The sequence below is a fragment of the Ailuropoda melanoleuca genome, chromosome 6, assembly GCF_002007445.2.
Source record: "Ailuropoda melanoleuca isolate Jingjing chromosome 6, ASM200744v2, whole genome shotgun sequence".
Taxonomy (NCBI): Eukaryota; Metazoa; Chordata; class Mammalia; order Carnivora; family Ursidae; genus Ailuropoda; species Ailuropoda melanoleuca.
The window spans coordinates 93,643,517-93,665,522 of NC_048223.1; the positions used below are offsets into that span (position 1 = coordinate 93,643,517).

Below are 22,006 nucleotides of genomic sequence, written 5' to 3' on the forward strand. Positions count from 1 at the left end.
CCTTGATCACTGCATGGACCACCACCAATCAACATGATTTTATTAGAACACAGTAGGCTGAAAGGAAAAACTCACTGAAAGAACTTTAATGGTACAGCAACACTATTTTTTGCCATTTCATAATTTATCAGGCTCCCACATCAAGTTTGTTAAAAAACAAAATCTGAAGATCTCATTAGCTTGAGTAAGTGATTCATAAATTGGGCAGCATTTCATCTACAGGGAAGCTCCATAAAGCTGCAGAAAAGAAAAGGTTTTTAAAGACAGAAGGAATGGAAAAAAGAAATTCTTAGCAAAACAAAACAAAACAAAACAAAAAAACCATTGTTTTAGGCAGGGTTGTCCTCCTAGTATTGACCAGAACATTCTAGTTAAGCTGGTTAAAGTTTACAATCCTGGAATCCTGGGGGCGTTGAAACTGTGATTAGGTTAGGTATTAAGGCTTGGTTTACTGATGCGGGGCCTTAACACAAGTGACTCCATTTTGGGCCTGTGGTTTTCTTTTTAACAGGCCACATATCTCAACTGATTCAAGTATTCAAACCCTTTAATACACATTTCTTTTGAAACTCTAATTTTCTTAACATTTCATTGAAAGCTATATTTTATTAATGTGGAATGATTATTTTAAAATTATTCTAGTTAACATAAAATATTTGGGAAAAGGAGTTAAAATATATTAATGAAAATGAACATACAAATTATTAGAAAATCAAACGAGCTATCATCAACCATAAATTGCATTAGACATTAATGGTTGTTATTTAGAGCTAATAAAATGCATTCATTTTAAATGTATTTGAATTTTTAAGATACATTAGTAAGATTTATGATAATTAAAACTTTGGAAATTTTTCTTAATAACAAACAGAAGAAAAAAGTAAAATCATGAGCTTCCTATCACTGAGAATATTCAAGAAGCACCTGATGAGTGTTAAATATGTTATTAAGAAAATGTGTACATGTTAAGCTGATAGTTAGCATAAGGAAGGAAATAATAAACATTAGAATAGAAATAGAGAATAGAAAAAGATCAATGAAACTAAAGTTGGTTTTTTGAAAAGACAAACAGAATTGAAAAACTCTTGGCTAGACTAAGAAAAGACTCAAAATCAGAAATGAAGACATTACAACCAATGCCACAGAAATAAGAAGAATCATACGAGATTATGAACAATTGTACACCAACAAATTGGATAACCTAGAAGAAATGGATAAATTCCTAGAAAGATACAACCTATTAAGACTGAATCACGAAGCAATAGAAAATCTGAACAGACCAATAACAAACAAGAAGATTGAATCAGTAATCAAGAGTCTCCCAACAAAGAAAAATCCAGAGCCAGGTAATTTTATTGCCAAATTCTACTAAACATTTAAAGAAGAATGAATGCCCATCCTTCTCAAATTTGTTCAAGAACTGAAAAAGAGGGGCACCCGGGTGGTTCAGTCGTTAAGCACCTGCCTTCAGCTCGGGTCATGATTCCGGGGTCCTGGGATCAAGCCCCGCGTTGGGCTCCCCACTTAGCTGGGAGCCTGCCTGCTTCTCCCTCTGCCTGACAGTCCCCCTGCTTGTGCTCCCTCCTCCCTCCCTCTCTCTCTGACAAATAAATAAAATCTTAAAAAACACTGAAAAAGAGAGAACACTTCCAAATTTATTTTACAAAGTCGGCAATACCTTGACATCAAAACCAGACAGAGACACTATAAGAAAACTGCAGGCCCATATCCCTAATGAACACAAATGCAAAAATCCCCCACAAAATACTAGGGAACTCAATTTCAGAGCACATTATAAGGATCATAAGAAACGTATACATTGCATGAGGGTTTGGCCTCACCAACCCTAAAGATAATTTCTAGTTTTATAAATTTATAAAGCCAAGCAAAATAGAAATCCTATATCCTGAATATATTCACGGAAGTATTTTTAAAATGTTCTTTGTGGGCAAAGTATGGTAGAGAATACTCAACAGAGGCTGAGACATGAATGAGAAAAATAAAAGATACAGACCTTTTAAGAAAGTGAGAAGACGCAGTCACAGATTTTCACAGAGGAGGTAACTAGCAGGTCCGGACCCCTGACTCCCAGCTGGTTGCTGGCAGAGCTGAAACTAGAACCTCTACTTATTCTAGGCTTCCTTCCACTTTACCACTTTGAGCCTCCATAAATAGAGAAAAGTTACACAAGAAATAATATAGACAAGGCCCAAAGGTTCTGCTGTAAGCAGAAAATCAGGGCTTTCTTCAAGATGGGCAGAGAGCTAGTCAAAGTACGCTGCCTGAGAAGTAAAAGGAGAGGAAAGGGACAATGGGAGATGCAAATCATCCCAGGCCAAGGGAGAGCCAGGCACTGAGACTTCAAAACAACACAAAAAAATTAACTGGGGAAGAGGACAGTTTTATATATTCCCTTGACTTGGAAACAAAAGAAAAACATAAGACATCTAGTTCCTCCACATACTCATTCATTCAGCAAATACCTCTTAGCACCTACTGTGTGGCATTTTCTGGGCCAAGTGCTGGAAACATGATCAACAAGGAATGCATAGCCATCATCCTCCAAGATCATACAGCCTGAGAAAGGAGAGAGATGTCTGGCCCAGCAAAGCAAAAGTACAGGAGCGATTTTAGAGAAAGCAGCGTGGTGGGGAGAGACTGACCTAGTCAAGGAGTCATTAACACAAGACTTGCTGGAGGAAGTGGTATTCATCAGAGTCAAAGGGATGAGTTAGACGCAAGCAGGCAGAGGGGGAGGAAACGAGTTCTGGAGTTCCCGAGGAGGAAATCATTCTCTGTTACCCTCTCTTGAATTGGCGCATCCTCCCTCTAGGGTTTCACGACATCGCCAGCCATGCTTTTTCCATCTTCTAGGCAGGCTTGGCCTGTCTGCAACATCTCAACGGCACTCAGCCCCACAGTCCTCTCCTTTCTACACTCTTGTATTGGGTGATTTCCACCCAGAGCTCTAGTCTGATTTCCAGGCCTGATCTTGCCACTGAGCTACAAACTAAGATGTCCAACGACAGATTTCAAATCTGTTGTGAATCAGGCATTTCAAACACACTGTGGCTTACGTGCGGTAGCCCTCTGCCCTTCTTCCATTTTGTGTGTTGAGTATACACGCTCTCTTGGAACACACTAACATGAACAGGAGGAGCCACGGCTGGTGAGAGACAGGGAGAAGTACTGAAGCTCAGGCACAAAGGATGAGGAGTAGTTGGCTATGTGCTGAAGGAGAAAAACAGGATTGCAAACCAATGACACCCTGCTCTATTTTTACCTTATTTGGTCTCTTAACAATGCCCTAATAAGGCATAGGTGAGTTTTAAAAATTCTGTATTCTTTTAATATGTAGCCTAAATTTTCATAAAAAATTAACCATATTTATTCTTAGTAATGAAGTGACCTTCACACAAAAAAACATATGAACCTGGATCACTGGGAGAATGTCAGTGATGGTCAATGACTCCAGGGGTAGGCATTAATTCCTGGAGACTAGACTTGGTTTTGCATGGTTCTTCCACTCCATGTAGCTGGACAGGTAAAACCAAAGAACTCTGGCAGCAATCTGAGTCATTATGAAAACAAAAGACAGCAAAATGGTTTGCTAACTTTTTTGAATTTCTAGGTATACGGCCTTGCCTTTCAGCAAAAATAAATAAATAAATAAATAAATAAATAAATAAATAAATAAATAAAAATTCATTTTTTAACCTAACCACATCCTTCACTGACAGTTTTTTGTTGCAAATACAAAATGCAATAATGAGAAGAGTGAATAGTTCAACTCTCAGACTGATGTATAATGACAGTTTTCTGATACAAGGGAAATGAAGAATTGAGCAGATTCTGTGAAGTGAAAATCCCCAATTATGTTGTTCCCTTGAATTAATTAAACAGGTGCTAGGGAATTTTCAGAGCAGCACCTCTGAGACCTCGGTTGTACGGAATTACTTACAGTTGTTAAATGTTGTGCTCTTCTCAGCGCAAACACGGATGCAAATCCTGATTGAGAGTCTACAAGGTACAAAGTACAGCTCTGCTCGGACTCCCTCGAGGAGTTGCTACTAATCCTGATGTGCTTCTCACACTTGACCAAATTTTTTTGTTTGTTAAGAAAAATAGTCTGCTTTGGAGTACTTCCAATATTTATCAAACGCACTACTGAAAAAATTAATTAAAAATCTTAACCCATTTCACTACCATCATCCTATTCCAGGATTTACAGAAGAAAAATACTTTCACTGGGTTCCGCATAAAAGAAATGATCCTTCTTTTTAGATTAGGATTTAAGGTCTCTCAGAAACTGGACCGTCTCTTCTATGACCAGGAGTTAAACTCATCTAAGTTTGTGAGTTTAAAGCCTGCAGCTTTTGAAAAAACCTCACTCCTGATTTCCAGAATCTAAGAAACTAATCAATGTTTTTTCTTTGTTATCTGGCAGATGCCTCAAAGATCAATGTATCTACAACAAAACTTGTCATCTTCAGCAAAATCATTCTTCCATTTATATTCTCTGCTTCTTTGGATGAATATCCAGTATCTCAAACCGGAAACCAAGAAATTACCCTGGAATCTTTTACCTTACCCTTCCTGTTCAGTCCACCACCAAGTTCTTTGAATTCCTCTACCTGAATATGTCTAGAACCCCTCCTGCCTCCCCACTACCAACTCCACCACTCCAGGCCCTCACATCTCATCCAAGCAACTGACTACAGCTTCACTAATCTAATAGTTGTTTTCCTTCTAGCCATGTCCCTTCTTCCCCATCAGATAGTCAACAGCCGTGAAAGCCTGTGCTCCATATTGTCATGGAATTTATCTTTCCAAATCATTGCTACCATTTCAAAGTTCTTTAATGGCTTCCTCTCCTACAGAATATTATCTAAACTCCTCTGCATGGCTTACAAGACCCCTTTTGATCTGACAACCTGCCTCTTCTCCTATGAATCTTAACCTGTATGTCCCTGACCACTTTATCTTCCAATTCTCAGAAAATGCCTTCACTCACTCAGGTCTCTAGGCCCATACACATTCGACTTACTCTTTGCATAGAATCCTGACCCCTTCTTGCCCATCCATGAAACTCTGATTTACAATTCAAGCCTAAATTCAGAGCATCTGCTGTATAAACTTTCCTTGACTCCCAATATCTCACAATCTCCTTTCCCTCTCTATGCTGAATATATCAAAAATATAATAGTTGTCCTTTCATAATGATTTTTTGCTTTATAGGTCTGTCTCCTACTAGGTTATGCATTCTTTGACATTAAGATCCTTGCAACTTTATCACTTATGATAATGCCTGACATGTGGTCAGACACAGTATTTTTAAGACATTGATTTGACTAAATGAATGAATGAATGAATATAAAAATACATGGTTGACTTGAAAAAATAAGGAATCATTTTTGCCTCAACTGCTTTCCAACTCTCCCACTTACTATTATTCCAGGGGCCTAAATCTCCTTGGAAATTGAACATCTGAATCCTGCCTCTTGGTTAAGTTCCTTCATGGCTGTTTTATGGTGTTTCTTGCAGAAAGGGGCAGGGGTAAATGGAAACAATAGATGTGGGAATGCAAAGATCGATTTTGCCTTGGTCACCTCCAGAGTCCCTTTCAGTTCGATCACGTGTGTGTCTCTGCTGAAGCAAATGTATGTTGTTATAATGAATAATTTCAGGTCATTTATCAGACAAATTGACTGGATTTCATCAACACTAAGAGAGAGGTTAGGAACGGAGTGAGGAAAATCACATGAAGCAAACCTGTATCCTCCTGTGAAGAACCGACCCAGGGCTTGCAATGTATTAGCTTACAAAACTGGAATGTTCTTTCTGCTGTCTTTACACTGGCGATTTGCCCACTGCAGGGCTTAGTTAGTGAGAGAACAGGGGATGTGCTCAGCATATGGAGGCTTCCAAACTCACATGAACAAGACCAAAAATGGAAATATGACCAGAAATAAAGAGAAAACAACCCATACCTTTTGTTTTACCAGCCCAGAGGGTTCATATTACATCCGTTACTACTTGATCATTTTTTTATTCAACTTCCTAAATGTTTTCTAAGATGTCATGTGAAAGGCCAGCTACCACTGGAGTTAGGTAAGACCTTAGACACCATGTGGTCAGGTGCTTCCCAGACAGTGACCCCAGTGCCGTGGGGCTCTGATGTGATACCTCAGGGACCAAATAGGAGGGCAAGATCCAGCCCCCTTTTCCTTGCTTCAACTCCAGCACCAATCTTCTTGCCTATTGCATTTTTTTGTTCAATAATGGAGTCTCGCACATGACTTCATCTGGTGAGGATGAAAGAATTCTATTTAAAAGTTCATAATACTCTGTTATGCCAAATGCCCTTGACCTACAGAAGAGGAATCTGAGGCTTGGAAAGGTAAGTGATTCCACCAAGTGGAAGATGACCAGGACCTGCCCATTCTAATGCCAATTAAAATGAAGGCAATATACCTGACAATAAGGTTTAGAGCCCAACTGCCTGAATTCAAGCCCTGCTACTGTCACTTGACCTTGGGCAACTTATTTGTCCTATTTGGTCATCAGTCCTCATCTGAAAGATGGGATTCATATTGGCACATGCCTCATAGAATTCGTTTTGAGGAATAAATCAGTTAATCATAGGAAGTGTCTGGTATATAGGTAATAAGCACTCAAAATATTACCTGTTGTTACTATAGCTCTTTTTTGGTTTTACTGAACTCAAAAACTACAGGGTTAGACAACATGGTAGTTTCCTTTCATGGCTGTAACAGACTGTTACAAATATAGTGGCTTAAAACAGCACCAACTAATTATCTTAAAGTTATGGGGATCAGAAATCCAAAATGGAGCTCAATAGGATAAAATCAAGGTGTCAGCAGGGCTAATGTCCTTCTAGGGGCTCTAGGGGAGAATTTTCTCCCTTGACTTTCCCAGCTTCCAGAGGCTGCCTGCATTCCTTGGCTTCTGGTCCCTTCTCCCACCTTCAAAGTCAGTAAGCAACCTTATCCCATCTCTCTCTCGTTCTGACTCTCCAGCCTCCCTCTTTTACTTTGTTCACTTAAAAGACTCCCCATGATTCCATTGGGTTCACTCAGATAACCCAGGATAACTTTCCCATCTCAAGACCCTTAACTTAATCACATCTACAAAGGCCCTTTTGCCCTCTAAGTTGATATATTCACAACTTCTTGGAATTTGAACATGGACCTCTTTGGGGCACTATTATTCTGTGTATCATAGGCAAGTTATGTAAATACGCAAAAATGGTTTTGTAGAAGAGGGAGTGGTGTGGACTGGTTGTGCCTTACCTAAAAGGAAATCATAATAAAAAATCTTAGAGTAGACGAACCAATACATCCCAGACCTGACTCACATGAGGCCACGGTTTGGGATCCCTGCTCTATGACACTTCATTGTTTGGTTAGACCAGGTCTACACGAAGCAAAGAAGAAAGGTGGTAATTGCCAGAGACTGCGTTACTTGAGAACTCTAGATGACTTGAGATATTTTTCTCATAGGGAAACAATGTAAGTTTCCATCCAAATTCATGTAGTCTGCTTCCTACATGCTTTAAATACCTGGCCATGGGAAATGACCCAGTTTTTATCTCCCTCTGTTGACTATTTCAAATTAAACTCTTTAGCAGCCAATAACCACAGGAGTCATACCAACAGGTGCTTCATCCTACACTCCCATTTTATGTCTCTTTTTTAGCCACTACACCTGGTTGACTTGGTGATCCTCCAGGGATGGCATCTGTTACCACCGTCTTCCTTGAAATACAGGCCCACGGTTGTTGATCTGCAAATGTTGATGAAAACCCAAACTGTATTTGTCTCTGTTGTCTCATGGCTTTGCCACCATATGCTAAATCAAATTACATTTCACAGTCGGCAGTTGAAAGAAATGAAGAAATAGTCAATGCAAAGACATCTTCCTTGGCACCATTAGGGAGGTAAAATATTAAACCTGCCTATCTATCTCCTTTATTCAGTCTGATTATCATCATTGTTAACATGGAAAGTGGCTCTTTAAAATGAGCACCCAAGGCATCGCAAGCTGGTGCAGCCACTGCCGGAAAACAGTATGGAGGTTCCTCAAAAAACTTAAAATAGAACTACCATATGATCCAGTAATTTCACTACTGGGTATTTACTTCCAAAGTAAATGGAAACACTAATTCAAAAAGATACATGCACCCCTCTGTGTACTGCAGCATTATTTACAAAAGCCAAGATATGGAAGCACCCCAAGTGTGCATCCATAGATGAATGGGTAAAGAAGATGTGGTGTACACACACACACACACACACACACACATGCATACACACGCACGCACATACACACACGCACGCACACACGGGAATGGTACTCAGCCTAAAAAAAGAATAAAATCTTGCCATTTGCAATATGGATGGATCTAGAGGGTATAATGTTAAGTGAAATAAGTCAGAGAAAGAACCATATGATTTCACACATATGTGGAATTGAAGAAACCTAAAAAAAATGAACAAAGAATAAAAGAGACAAACCAATAAAAAGACTCTTAAATATAGAGGACAAACTGATGGATGCCAGAGGGGAGGCGGGTGGGGCATGGGTGAAACAAGTAAACGGGATTAAGAGCACACTTATGATGAACTGTTGAATCATTATATTGCACGTCTGAAACTAATAAAACACTATGTTAATCATACTTGAATTTTTTTTTAAATGAGCACTAGAGGCTCCTTCTCCTGAGTGCACACATCAGTCACTGAAATGCAGATTTGTCATCATAAGCAGGAGTTTCAAGCATGAAAAGCAAGAGTGTCCTTGAGGCAATGACCTTGAGGGAAGGAATAGCAAGGAATAAGTAGGAAGAAGAGTGGTAAGGAACAGAAGATGAAGTTGTCCCTTGTCCATATGCATGAGAGCAGGCATGTGGGACAATAACTAGGGGTGACTGTCAAAAGTCTTGGGAGGAAAACGTTGTCTTCATCCGTCTCTGACCGCTGGGTGAGAGAGCTACAGGTCAAAGAGTCTAAAGCCCATGGAGCCATTAGTTTATTGAACTTTAGTTTATGAGTCACTGTTTATCGGCAGATGGAAGGAAACAATTACTGCCCTATACCTTATTTTCAGGAGGGAAGCAAACTTCCAAGCACTGGGTCTCACCCCACTGAATCAGCTCCTTCATCACAAAAGCTACTAATGGCCACTGAGACCAAGTGGAGAAGATGTTGGTACAAAGGAGGGTTAGGCATTATACTGTATATAATTCCTCCTGCTATTTTAACAAATTTCCACAACCCTAGTGGTTTAAAACAACAGAAATTTGTTATCTTATGGTTCTGGAGGTCAGGAGTCTGAAAGGAGCCTTATGAGGCTAAAATCAAAATGTGGATAAGGCTGTGTTCCTTCTGAAGACTCTAGGGGAGAATTGGCTTTCCTGCATTTCTATCTTTCAGAGAACACCTGCATTCCTTGATTGCAGCTCCTTCCTCTGTCTTCAAAGTGCATCACTCCAACCTCCGCTCCTGTTGTCACATTAACTTAGACCCTCTGGTCCCCCACTCTAAGGATGCTTGTGATTACTTTGGGTCCACCTAGATAACCTCTGATAATCTCCCCATCTCAAAATCCTCAATTTTACCACATCCAGAAAGTCCCTTTTTTTTCCAGGTCAGGTGACATGTCCACAGATGCTAGGGATTAGGATGTGGGGGTCATTCTTTTGTCTAGCAGACAGATTTGTCAAAGATGACTTTATTCCAGAAGATACAAACCCAAATGTCCACCAAAAACAGACAAGTAATATAAATGAATCAACAGACCAAAGAATGATGGAAAGGGAAGTACACTGGAGCATGAATAGCCTTCTGAGGCTTTCAAATTTGAAAAAGCATATGTAGTTACCATGTGGTTAAAAAAAAAAGATGTCTGTGGTTAATGCCTGCTGATCTACAGCCATTGTTTTAAACCACATATTTGCTCTGTCTTCAAAGAGCCCCTTTTGCCCTAAGAAAGGGAGACACTTTGTTAGAACAGCCACACGCACTCTGCAGCCAAATCCACACTGCCGTGAATCTATAAAAGGCTAAAAAGAATATGCAAAAAAGAAGAATGAGGTTTAGAGGCCCGTGTTAGTGGAGAGACCCACCAACAACTCATTGGAATAGGCCAGGAAGAAAGCTGATACTTACAGGAAATATGGGATTTAAAAAAAAAAAAAAAAAAAAAGATGGTGACCCTGTTCCCAGCAGACTCAGAAAGAGTTCTCTGGCTTGGAGGCAGATGAGAGCCTGCTAAGTAGTCTCCAAGGACTGATGGCTCATAAATTTCTGAAAGTAGCCACTGTGATATTGTAGCACAAGTCCAAGGGCATAGACAGAAACAGTAGCAATGCCATGTTTTTGCTGGACTTGAACTCAGAGATGTTCAGCCAGCTCCTGAGGGGTGGTGTGGGTTATCAGGGAGAGGGCGATGGGGCATCACTGTGTGAAGACGTGTTGAGTATTTGGTTATGGTAAGAATGGACTTTCTCCTCGGTGGTGGAACTCCAGGTTTGCAAACACCCTGAAATTTGCATCAAAATTGGGATACACATTAAAGGTTTCTAGAGGTTTGGACCAGTATTTAACACATGGTAGCAGGGAGGAATAAAAAGTTGTATAGTCAGCAGAGGAGGGCAACTGAGGCAGCTCTTGCATGAGGGGGGAATTCAATTAAAATTCATACAGGAAAAGACATGCCCTTCTACTTAAAAACCAAAGGAAACAAACAAGCAAGTACATGGATGTCGGGTTACAAAAGGGAAGGTTCTATGAAGGGAGAAGTTGAGCCAAAGAAAAATTTATTTGCATATAAACATAACAGAACGTAAATGTATACATGGGAAAGAGAGAAGGAAAAAGAAGAGGCAGAGGGAGGAAGACACAGACAAAATGCTTTATTGAATGATTTGTACTCAGTCGGGGTGAAAGGATAAATTAGCTTTTTCTGTTGTTCTATGCAACTGCCTTCCAACAAGTTTGTCAGTCATCTTCTTGTCTCTGGATGACATCTCAAAAGACATCCAACAGCTTCTCCTGTCACTCACAAGCACCAGGGAATAGTCTAATATAAAATGCCCAGTTTAGTCCTAATATCAAAGCCTTATTCTCTCATATAAGTCAAACCCTCTTCCCTGTCCTCCTGCATCTTGGGCTGGTGGAGGGCCTCAGCAGGAAGGGAAGCTGGGTCAGCTTCGGACTTTCACTCTTGCTCTTTTCTACTCACTAAGCAATCTTGTTTTCCAAGGCTCAAGAGGAGGGAGAGGGGGGAGAGAGGAGACAGAAAAGATTCGGCCGGACTGGAAGGGTTGCCCCTAATGTTGGAGGCCACCAAGAAAGCCTCCCTCCCCTGTTCTCCTCTTCCCCTCTTCCTGCCTCCTGGGCTCCACCTATGTGGAGTCTTCAGAGACCCCCATTACTGTGCATTTCTCCCCCACTTTTCCCATGTCACAGGAGATACACCTCCCTCACCTTGAGCCGGTTGCTCATGACTCTCCCATCAGCCCTAGCACCCAATGGTCCACCCCATACGTGCTCCCCATCATGGGCTTGTGCACCCTACAGGGGATCCGGTTGGGCAGAAGCTTTCAAGGTGGCCCAAGTTCAGCTCCTACATCAGTGCCTATCTGGTCCATACCTAGTAGAGCGGACCATTTTGAATGCAGCCCTGTGTCCTTGCTCTCCTGTCACAAATGGTTCCCCTTAAGCACTTTTCTTCATAAATTTTAGGTATAAATCAGGTTCCTCAATATCAGCAGGCATAGGTCAAGCTCTGCAGATGATTTCCTCTCAGGAGATGAGATCAGAATTAAACAACCCTTTGCTTGTCCTCTATATCTTCCTGAAGTTACCCAGAATCTTAACATGGCCAGTACAGATGGCTGAAAACCTACTGTTCTCAGCCTTTGGAATCTCTGCTAGAACTCCCAGATAGAGGGAAAAGCCACAGCTAATATCCTGTTACATACATGGTAGATACATGTACGTGTGTGTGTGTGTAAACATATACATATATGTATGTGTATATATATCTCTAGGTAGTGGCTAGCTGCCTGAAAAGTAAGGAATTGGAGCCCTAAAATTCAAGGAACAGAGGTGAGGGTAGAGCAGCAGTTTCCTGCAAGAAAACAACCAATACATGCCAAGAAGAGAGCTGATTAGTAACACTGGGGAAGCAAGAAATTTGAGAACTGTTATGACTGGCATTTAATCTTTAGTGGTTTCTGCATCTGGGCAGAAATGCCCTTCACTATGCCTAAATCTTCAGGACAATTCTGTCACCATATCATCACTGAATTAGTGCACCATTGCTTTGGATAACAAAGGAGAGGAGTTTTCATTTCCATTTAGGAGAGAAAGGCAAGACAGATTTGGAGCAGGCAGCATTGTGGTGAAGTGAAGGTGGGAAGTTCTTAATGACTGAGCCAAAACAGAAAGTTACAGGCAAGTTTTGGGCCAGAGTTAGCCCCTCTTTTTGGGAATGTGCAGAAATATTGAGAATCTTGGACTTCTCCTGGCTATTTAAATTGGAAGCTTGATTTATTTCATGTGAATGTCAAACAAAATGGTGCCTTCAGAAGGCTGGAGAGCTTGGAGGTAATCAGGACACATCTAATCAATGTAGTATTCCCTGTTTTTTAAACTTTCTAGTATAAATTTGAGTTTCGAGTGTTTGATCAAACTTCAAAATGTTTCCCATTAAATGGCAATAGGAAAACAGAAACATTCCAAAGCGATTAAACACCTATGGGAATCAAGCACAAATTATGCAGCTACTAGCACAAGTCTTATGTATTCTGTTGACAGTGGACAAGTTTTGAGGATTAGACTGGGCCATTTCCCTGACACTTTTGAACCTCTGGGATTTCAGTGTTTTATTCCTTGTCCTGTCACCTCCATTGCCTCCAAGTTCCCTTATTCAGATCACACGCTTCCAGTTTTACTTTGAGGATGAGAACAGGATTATGATCAGACAAAGGCAGAGGACAGGGAAATCATTGGTTTTCCCAGGACTTCAGAAGTTTCTTGCAGAGGTCTTGCTGGGAGCCATAGGGCAGGATACAGATGCTAGTCTGGTCTCTGCCAAAGTCACCATGATGACCCGCATGCCATGGTAAGGTCAGCTGTGCTAGGCTGAGCTGTAGGTTTTCTCCCTCGAGGCTGAGGTTTTATAACTTCTGATATTCCAACCCTTGTAGGTTGACTCACTGAAGCCACAGGAGAGTGGCTCATACCACTCAGGCTCACCCAAGGCTCATTTGTAAACCAGAAAATCAATCTGCTAATTTACAGGGATTCAGATACAGCTACCATTTGTTTGGAGCATGCCACATGCCAAACATTGAGCTCGAGGCTTTCTTACTCATGATCTCATTTAATCCTCCTGTGAATGGTCAATGGATGTCCCCAAAGGGAAGCCTACTTAGAAAAATGAATAAGGTTTAAAGAGTTTCTTGGAAATATCAAATCAAGGCAAAGAGAAATAGATCACCTAAGGAAGTAATCTTAAAATAGAAGGATGCTCTTGAGTCTTTCTCTTACATACACCTGCTTATGAAACAAATAACAGTAAGGAAACCCAGACTGCTCCCCACTGGCAGTGCAGGATCCTGTCTGATCAAAACTTTCTCCTACTCTTTTCAGTATTTTATGCTGATGCTTTGTGCCTCCCCACAACGTCTTACTCCCTGACAACCAGGAGGCCTCTGCAGATGGAGGGGCAGGCACAGTGTGTTCTCTTTAATATAGGAGAATGTCCCCCATCTCTTAAATAGATGCAAACTCTTTCTTGAACCAGACTTAACTCCTTTGCCATAGGAGCAGACTGGGCAAATTGCCTCCAGAATAAATCTCTGGAACCTTCTCCACCTATGCTGAGAGCAGAAGGTAACCTGTGCCCTCTCTGTGGCTCTAACCATGGCATGAAGACGTAGGAGGGAAGAGGGACACAGATGGAAGAGATTCAAACTTTTAAAGTTTATAATCACAAATAGTTATCCACTTAAAAAAATCTAATCACATGGAAGAACTGTCAGGTGTGTCAGTTTGAGATTTTTTAATTAATTAGTTTAAGCATTTATGCAGGTGCCATGCATTATGTGTATAGAGATGAATGAGTCACTTTGCTTTCAAAGAACTCATTACCCAATGGGGAACACAAACATGTAAGGAAATCATTCTAATGCAGTGAGCTAAAGGATAAAGGAAATAAACACGGTAGCACCAGAGAAGTGAGGTTTGGAAAATTGCGACTCTGGCCAGGGAAAGTCTCACAGCTCAGGTGACATTTGAGCAGTTTTAAATTAAGAACGGAAATTCACTGGACAGGAATAGGAGGGGCAGTGGAAGAGGGGGTGAAGAGGAATGTGTAGGGGAGGGTGTTCCAAGTAGAAGGAACAGAGGCCTAAGACACCACAAGACTCTTAAGAAAGTACGAGACACTTGATATACCTACAGCGACTCATGAGTGGAAATGAGGCTGAGAGTCAGGTGGGATCAAGTCAAAATTGGCTAATTGTTAAGGTTAGAAGGCTGAATTGTAATCAGTAGCCAGTAGCTACCGAATCTAAGCAATGGCATGTCAAGAATGTGCTGGCATTTTTAAAAGAATAGTGTTATGATTTGTGCAAGTTATCTTGTTTTGTAACTGCTAAGTAAAAACAATGTGTGAATGATATTTGTTTTAGGGCAGTCTATTATCCTATCTCATTGTGTTTAAAGCATTATTTTGATAATATTCTACATATTTCGCAATGTACTTTCTTCTCTTATCTAATATTTCCTGATATACCAACTACTTAACATACGGTGTGTAGCTCTGGTGTCGTGGGAAGAGGGCTAAACCTAGAGATAGAAAATTCGGCTCTGAGTCCCCACTCTCCCTCTTTCTAGCTGTGTGACCTTGTTGAGTCACTTTTCTGAAATTCAATTTTCTCATCCATAAAATGGGGATACTGATATCCACCTTCTGGTTGGCTATGAGGATTCAGTTAAGGAAAAATGAGAAAGCCCTGGGACCTAAAAAGTCCCCCAGGGATTCCAATTCATGAAGTATAGGATGCTGTTAGGTGATATTTAACAGACCCTGATGATCTTGAGGGGTCAACTTCAATCTCCCTTTCTTTTCTGGAGGAGAGCATTCAGGCTCAGAGAGCGAAGGCTTGAGCTAGAGCTAAACTAAAGTCTGGACCCCCAGAACTATGCACCTGTGTAATTCAGGAATGGTCCTCTGGCATGGCTTCATAAACAGGAAGCCAAAACCTCAAAATGAAAATTTATACAGAAGTGTGTTTATATATATATGGAAAGAGGTCCTGATTCCTTGATCCAAATGTGACTGGCTTGCTGTTTAAATGAAAGAAAATCTGATGGTTAAGAGAGAATAACATATTCCACTTCTTCCACTCAATGAAAAAATTAGCTCTCTTCCTTACAAGAAAGTTTATTGTAAACTCATAACTAGTTTTAGTGCTACCTACTGATTAAAGGTTGATTTGCTGAGGATGAAAGTAAAATCTTGATTGCATAACTGCTAAAGAGAAATAGGTGGATTCCTATTTTAACCCATATGGTCTGTGTGACAGCTTTTAGGAGAGATACTCTTAATAAATCTGTCAAAATAAAAACAGAAAACTGGAAAAGTAATTTTTTCAAGAAAGTGAACATAGCTTCATTTATTAAAAATACTTTGTGTTCTTAAGATTCCAAGACTAAACAGAATAGACTACATGAATTTAAATAAAACCATTTCAAGTAGAAAGGGGGAAATTTATGTTAGAATTATAATAAAATTCAGAGTAAGAGATTCCACTTCAGAGAAGGTGGTGGGCTATATTATCAAACTAATCCTCTTGCTGAAGAAAACTAAAAACACTGGACAAAATGTACTTTTAAAAAATGCTCAAGGGCATAGAAAAGTTAAAAAGATGGGATTTAGAATTTTCTAATATCTTACTAAGTGTAACTGGATCACCGAAGCTTCTTTTGTTCATATGGCATTTACCAAATCTTCCAAAATTAAACTCCAGCTTGGACAGCTTCATACAAGAAAAAAGAGAGAAGCAAAGATCTAGAGCTTTAAGATATAAAAACCAGTAGGAGACCTTCCTCACATTAAGAGAGACCTCAAAGGACTAATGCCTCAGCCAAAGATGAAACAGAATTAAGCATGTGTCCCAACTACTCCCCACAAAGAGAACTGCATGCCCATCCCTGAAGAGAATTGAAAGGAGAGTTACACTTTGCAGAAGGGGAAAACAAAACAAAAATGCTGGAAAAGAAAAAAATCAGAAAACTTGGTCACCAAAAAAACAAATAAATAACCTCTTAAAAAGTGATCCCAGAGTATGATGGTCCTCAAGGGCCACGCAGAACTAAAAACAAATCTTCTCTGGAGATATAAGTCTTCATACGAAGCCTCAAAGTATCATGACAGATACCTATCTTCAAGGTCGAAGAGTAAAATAAAGCTGAGGACACATGGAAACCAGGCATATCAAGCAAGCATCAACAGAAACAAAAGACAACATAAAAAGATCCACAAAGTCCTCTGGCATTAAAGTTGGAAGAGCAGATTATAAATTAACTGTGCTTAAAATGTTAAAAAAATAAAGACGAACTTGAGATAAATAATAGGAAAATACTGAAAGTGACTGAGTAGATTTGAAAAAGAACCAAAGAGTGTCTGAAAATGTTAAGCATAACAACAAATGGCAAACTCAGTGGTGGTGTTTGACAGCAGATGACACAGAACTTCAGAGAGAATCAATAGGGAATTTCTGAGAGGATGGCAGAGTAGGAGGAGCCTAAGCTCACCTTGTCCCAAAAATACAATTAGATAACACCCATATCAGTGTAAATAACCCAGAAAATGACCAAAAGACTGACAAAACAGATTCTCCACAGCTAAATGAAGAGAAGAAGCCAGAAGGAAGAGGGAAGGACTGGTCAGGAGCTAAACCGACCCATGGGACTGCCCATGTCCACAGCAGGGAGGGATGCCATGGATGCAGGGAGGGTACAGGAATGGACCCCCACACCAGGCATCCCAAGCAGGGGGACTCATGGGGAAGACAAATCCCTATACTATCTGGCTTTGAAAACCAAAGGGGACTAACAATCAGTGGGGCTTAACACCTGGAACTTTAAAAATCTTCAGGCTTACCTCTGGGAAAACCAAAAGGATCACCTGAGTCCCCAACCTTAAAGAGACAGCAAAAAAAAGAAAAAAAAAAAAGCCCTACTGAGATACGGCATAGAAGCAGCAGCTTGGAAAATAACTAGGGTATACAGGAGGGAGATTCATTTACAAATCTCAGGGCACGTGCTGGAGGAGCAGGGATCTTTGAGAGAACAAAAGAGCTGGTGGTCACCATTTCCTCTCCCTACCCCCAGCCCCTACTTACATACACAGACACCGGAGGGAACCAGTAAAGCACAAACACTCTCTACCTAGCTTGCTAAAAGTGTGCCCCACCCACACATTCTCCTGAGGAAAATCCCCTTCTATCCTAGCCTCAGCAGGACTTTTCCAAGGCAGCAGCAAGTCCCCTCCTGCAGCAGACCAATGGTGGACCTTGCTAGTACTGCATGCCCTCCCCCACATTCTTCTGCAAACATGCCTTTTCTAGCTCAGGCTTTCTTGGCAAGAATCTTTGAGGGCAGCTGCAGGTCTCTGTGCATGCCTTGCCTCCACATTCTCCTGCAGACCTGCCTCCTCCAACAGTACTTGACAAAAGTCCGTCCAAGTGGTGCCACAGCCTGGCAGCACACAAGCAGCCCCAACAAGGGCCAGTAGGGTGTAAAGCCTCGAGTTTTAAAACTCAGAAGCCTTGGCTAAATTAAAGCACAGAGAGTACTGTGCTGCTCTTGGAAAGAAGGCAGGCAAAAAAAACTGGGGTATACAGCATGGAAACAGAGATCTGAAGAGTGCCTGGGGAACACAGTGAGATTATTTGCTCTTCTCAGAGTATTTCCCTAAGAGGAAGCATTCATGGACACAAGTTTCTGGGGACCAAGGAGCTGGCTAGTGTCATTCCTTCCCTCCCATTCCTTCCCTCCCCCACCCCTCAGCACAAACAAAGAGCCACTGACAGGAGGCAGCACAGTGCCAACACTGGCTGACTAACTTGCTTACACTAAGCCCCACTCCCCTGTGCTCCATGAGAATTGCCCTTCTCAGTCACATTTACTTCAGTCCCTGTCCCCCAAAAGACCAGCACAAACCTCTGCCCATACCATGTGTCCCAACCAGAGAGTTTTTCAAGGCTTCAGTTCCAGTGGAAGTGGTGACGGGTCTCATTTCACAAGCAGACCAGAGCACACCTAGTTAAAAGTCACCACATTCAGGCCAGGAACCAAACACTGCCAACAATAGACAAAGAGAACTTCTGCAGATGACTGGCCTGAAGGATAGAGCAGCCAGAACACAACAGCAGAGTGCATGCAGCACACACTGGAGATACTTCCTGAGGCATCAGGCACTGGAGACTATATAACCTCTTCTTCCTAAGGCCATTACTTTCGGGAAGAAGAGACACAACTACCTTTTCTAATACAGAGAAGCAGGCAGAAACTTAGACAATGACAAAGGAATTTATCCCAAATGAAAGAACAAGATAAGGTCATGGCCAGAGATTTAAGCTACACAGATATAAGTAACATGTCTGATGGAGATTTTAAAGCAACAGTCATAAGGATATTTACTGGATTTGAGAAAAGAAAATAATGGAAGACTTCAGGGAGACCCTTACCACAAAGGTAAAAGAGTTAATAAAGCATCAGAAATGAAGAGTGCAATAAATAAGATGAGGAACATGCTTGATGAAATGGACAGCAGGCTGGAAGAAGCAGAGGAATCAATGAATGACTTAGAAAGCAAAGTGGTGGAAAGCAATGAAGCTGAAGAAAAGAGAAAGAAGAATTATGTAAAACAAGAATAGACTGGGAACTCAGTGACTCCAAATGTAATAACATTTGTATTATAAGAGTCCCCGAAGAAGAGAGAAAAGGGGGCAGAAAATTTATTTGAAGAAATAATAGCTGAAAATGGCCCTAATCTGGAGAAAGAAACAGACATCCAGATCCACAAGACACAGAGAATTCCCATCAAAAATCAACAAAAGCAAGCCAACACCAAAACATACTGTAATTAAATTTGCAAAATCCAGTGATAAAGAAAAAGTCTTTGAAGCCCAAGACAAAAGAAGTCACTAACTTACAAGGGATACCCAAAAGTCTAGCTGGAGATTTTTCAACAGAAATTTGGCAGGCCAAAATAGAGTGGAATGATGTATTCAAAGTGAATAGATTTAAAGTGAGGGGATAGAGAAACATTTATCATGTAAATGGATGTCAAAAGAAAGCCAGAGTAGCAATATTTATATCAGACAAAGTAGACTTCAAAACAGACTGTGGGCACCTGGGTGGCTCAGTCAGTTAAGCATCTGCCTTCGGCTCAGGTCAAGATCCCAGGGTCCTGGGACTGAGTCCCACATCAGGCTCTCTGCTCAGCGGGGTCCTGCTTCTCCCTCTGCCCCTGCCCCTCCCCCCCTGCTCCTGTGCTCGCACGTGCTCTCTCCCTCTCAAATAAATAAAATCTTTTTAAAAAATACATTCTTAAAAAAAGAAAAATAAAACAAAGATTGTAACAAGAGGCAAAGAAGGACTCTATATGATAAAGAGGACAATCTAACAAGAAGAGACAGCAACCGTATATATTTACCCACCCAACTTAGGAGAACCCAAATATATAAAACAACAACAAACATAAAGGAACTAATTGATAATAATACAATAATAGTTGTGGACTTTAATACCCCACTTACATCAATGGACAGATCATCTAAACAGAAATGGACCAGATGGACTAAACAGGTCTATTCAGAACACTTCATCCTAAACCAACAGAATAGACAGTCTTTTCAAGGGCACATGGAACATGCTCCAGAATAGATCACATATTAGGCCACAAAACAGCCCTCAACAAATACAAGAAGATTGACCTTTTCTGACTACAATGCTATAAAACCAGAAGTCGATAAGAAAAATCTGGAAATATCACAGATACATGAAGGTCAAACAACATCCTACTAAACAATCAACGGGTCAACCAGAAAATCAAAGATGACATTTTAAAAAGACATGAAAACAAATAAAAATGAAAACACAACAATCCAAAACCTTTGGGATGCAGCAAAAGCAGTCCTCAGAGGAAGTATATAGCAATTGAGGCCTACCTCAAGAAGAAAAATCTCGAACAATGTAACCTTACACCAAAAGGGACTAGGAAAACAACAAAACCTAAAATCAGCAGAAGGACATAAGATTAGAGCAAAAATAAATTATATAAAAACTAAAAAACAAATGAATAGAACAGATCGATGAAACCAGGGGTTGGTCTTTTGAAAAAATTCATAAAAATTGATAAACCTCTAGCCAGACTTATCAAAAAGAGAAAGAACCAAAATAATCACCACCACCACCACCAGAGAAATACAAACAATTATGAGAATATTATGAAAAACTGTATGTCAACATATTGGACAACCTAGAAAAAAATGGGTAAATTCCCAGAAACATGTAATTACCAAAACTGAAACAGGAAGAAATAGGAAACTTGAACAGACTGATAACCAACAGAGAAACTGAATCAAACATCTCCCAACAGACAAAAGTCCTAGACCAGAGGGCTTCACAGGCAAATTCTACCAAACATTGAAAGAAGAGTTAATACCTATTCTTCTCAAACTATTCCAAACAATAGAAAAGAAAGGAAAACTTCCAAATGCACTCAATGAGGCCAGCATTACCCTGTTACCAAAACCAGATAAAGACACCACAAAAAACAAACGAACAAACAAAAAAACCCAGAACTACAGACCAGTATCTCTGATGAATGTAGATGCAAAAATCCTCGAAAAAATACTAACAAATCAAATCCAACAATACATTTAAAAAGTCATTCACCACAATCAAGTGGGATTTATTCCTGGGTTTCAAGGGTGATTCAATATTCACAAATCAACATGATACATCACATTAATAAAAGAAAGGATAAAAACCACATGATCTTTTCGATAGATTCAGAAAAAGCATTTGACAAAGTACAACACCCATACATGATAAAAACCCTCAATAAAGTAGGTTTAGAGGGAACATACCTCAATATAATAAAGGCCATATATGAAAACCCACAGCTAATATCATCCTCAATGGGAAAAAACTGAGAACTTTTCCTCTACAATCAGGAAGAAGACAGTGATGTCCACTCACCACTTTTACTCAGCGCAGTACTGGAAGTTTTAGCCATAGCAAACAGACAACAGAAAGAAATAAGGGGCATCCAAATCAGCAATGAAGAAGCAAAACGTTCACCGTTTGCAGATGACATCATACTAGATATAGAAAACTCTAAGGACTCCAACCAATGAACTACTAGAACGGATAAATGAATTCAGTAGTCAGAGGATACAATATCAAGGTACAGAAATCTGTTGCATTTCCATACACCAATAATGAAGCAATGGAAGGAGACATTAAGGAGTCAATCTCATTTACAATTGCACCAAAAATAAGATACCTAGGAATAAACCTAAGGCAAAAGATGTCTACTCTGAAAACTAAAAAATGCTGATAAAAGAAACTGAAGATGACACAAAGAAATGGAAAGATATTCTACATTCATGGCCTAGAAGAACAAATACTGTTAAAATGTCTATACCACCCAAAGCAATCTACAGATTTAATGCAATCCCTATCAAAATACCACCAGTTTCTTCATAGAGCTAGAACAATCCTAAATTTGTATGAAACTACAAAAGACCCTGCATAGCCAAAACAATCCGAAAAAATACAAAACTAGAAGTATCACAATCCCAGATTTCAAGATACACTACAAAGCTGTAGTGATCAAAACAGAACGGTACTGGCCTAAAAACAGAATTATAGATCAATGGGACGGAATAAAG

General features: G+C 40.2%; 1 pseudogene; it reads left to right on the top strand.

The window, feature by feature from the left end:
* LOC100465066 overlaps nucleotides 1-22,006 on the top strand; it is a 62,880-nt pseudogene that overhangs the window by 39,730 nt on the left and 1,144 nt on the right.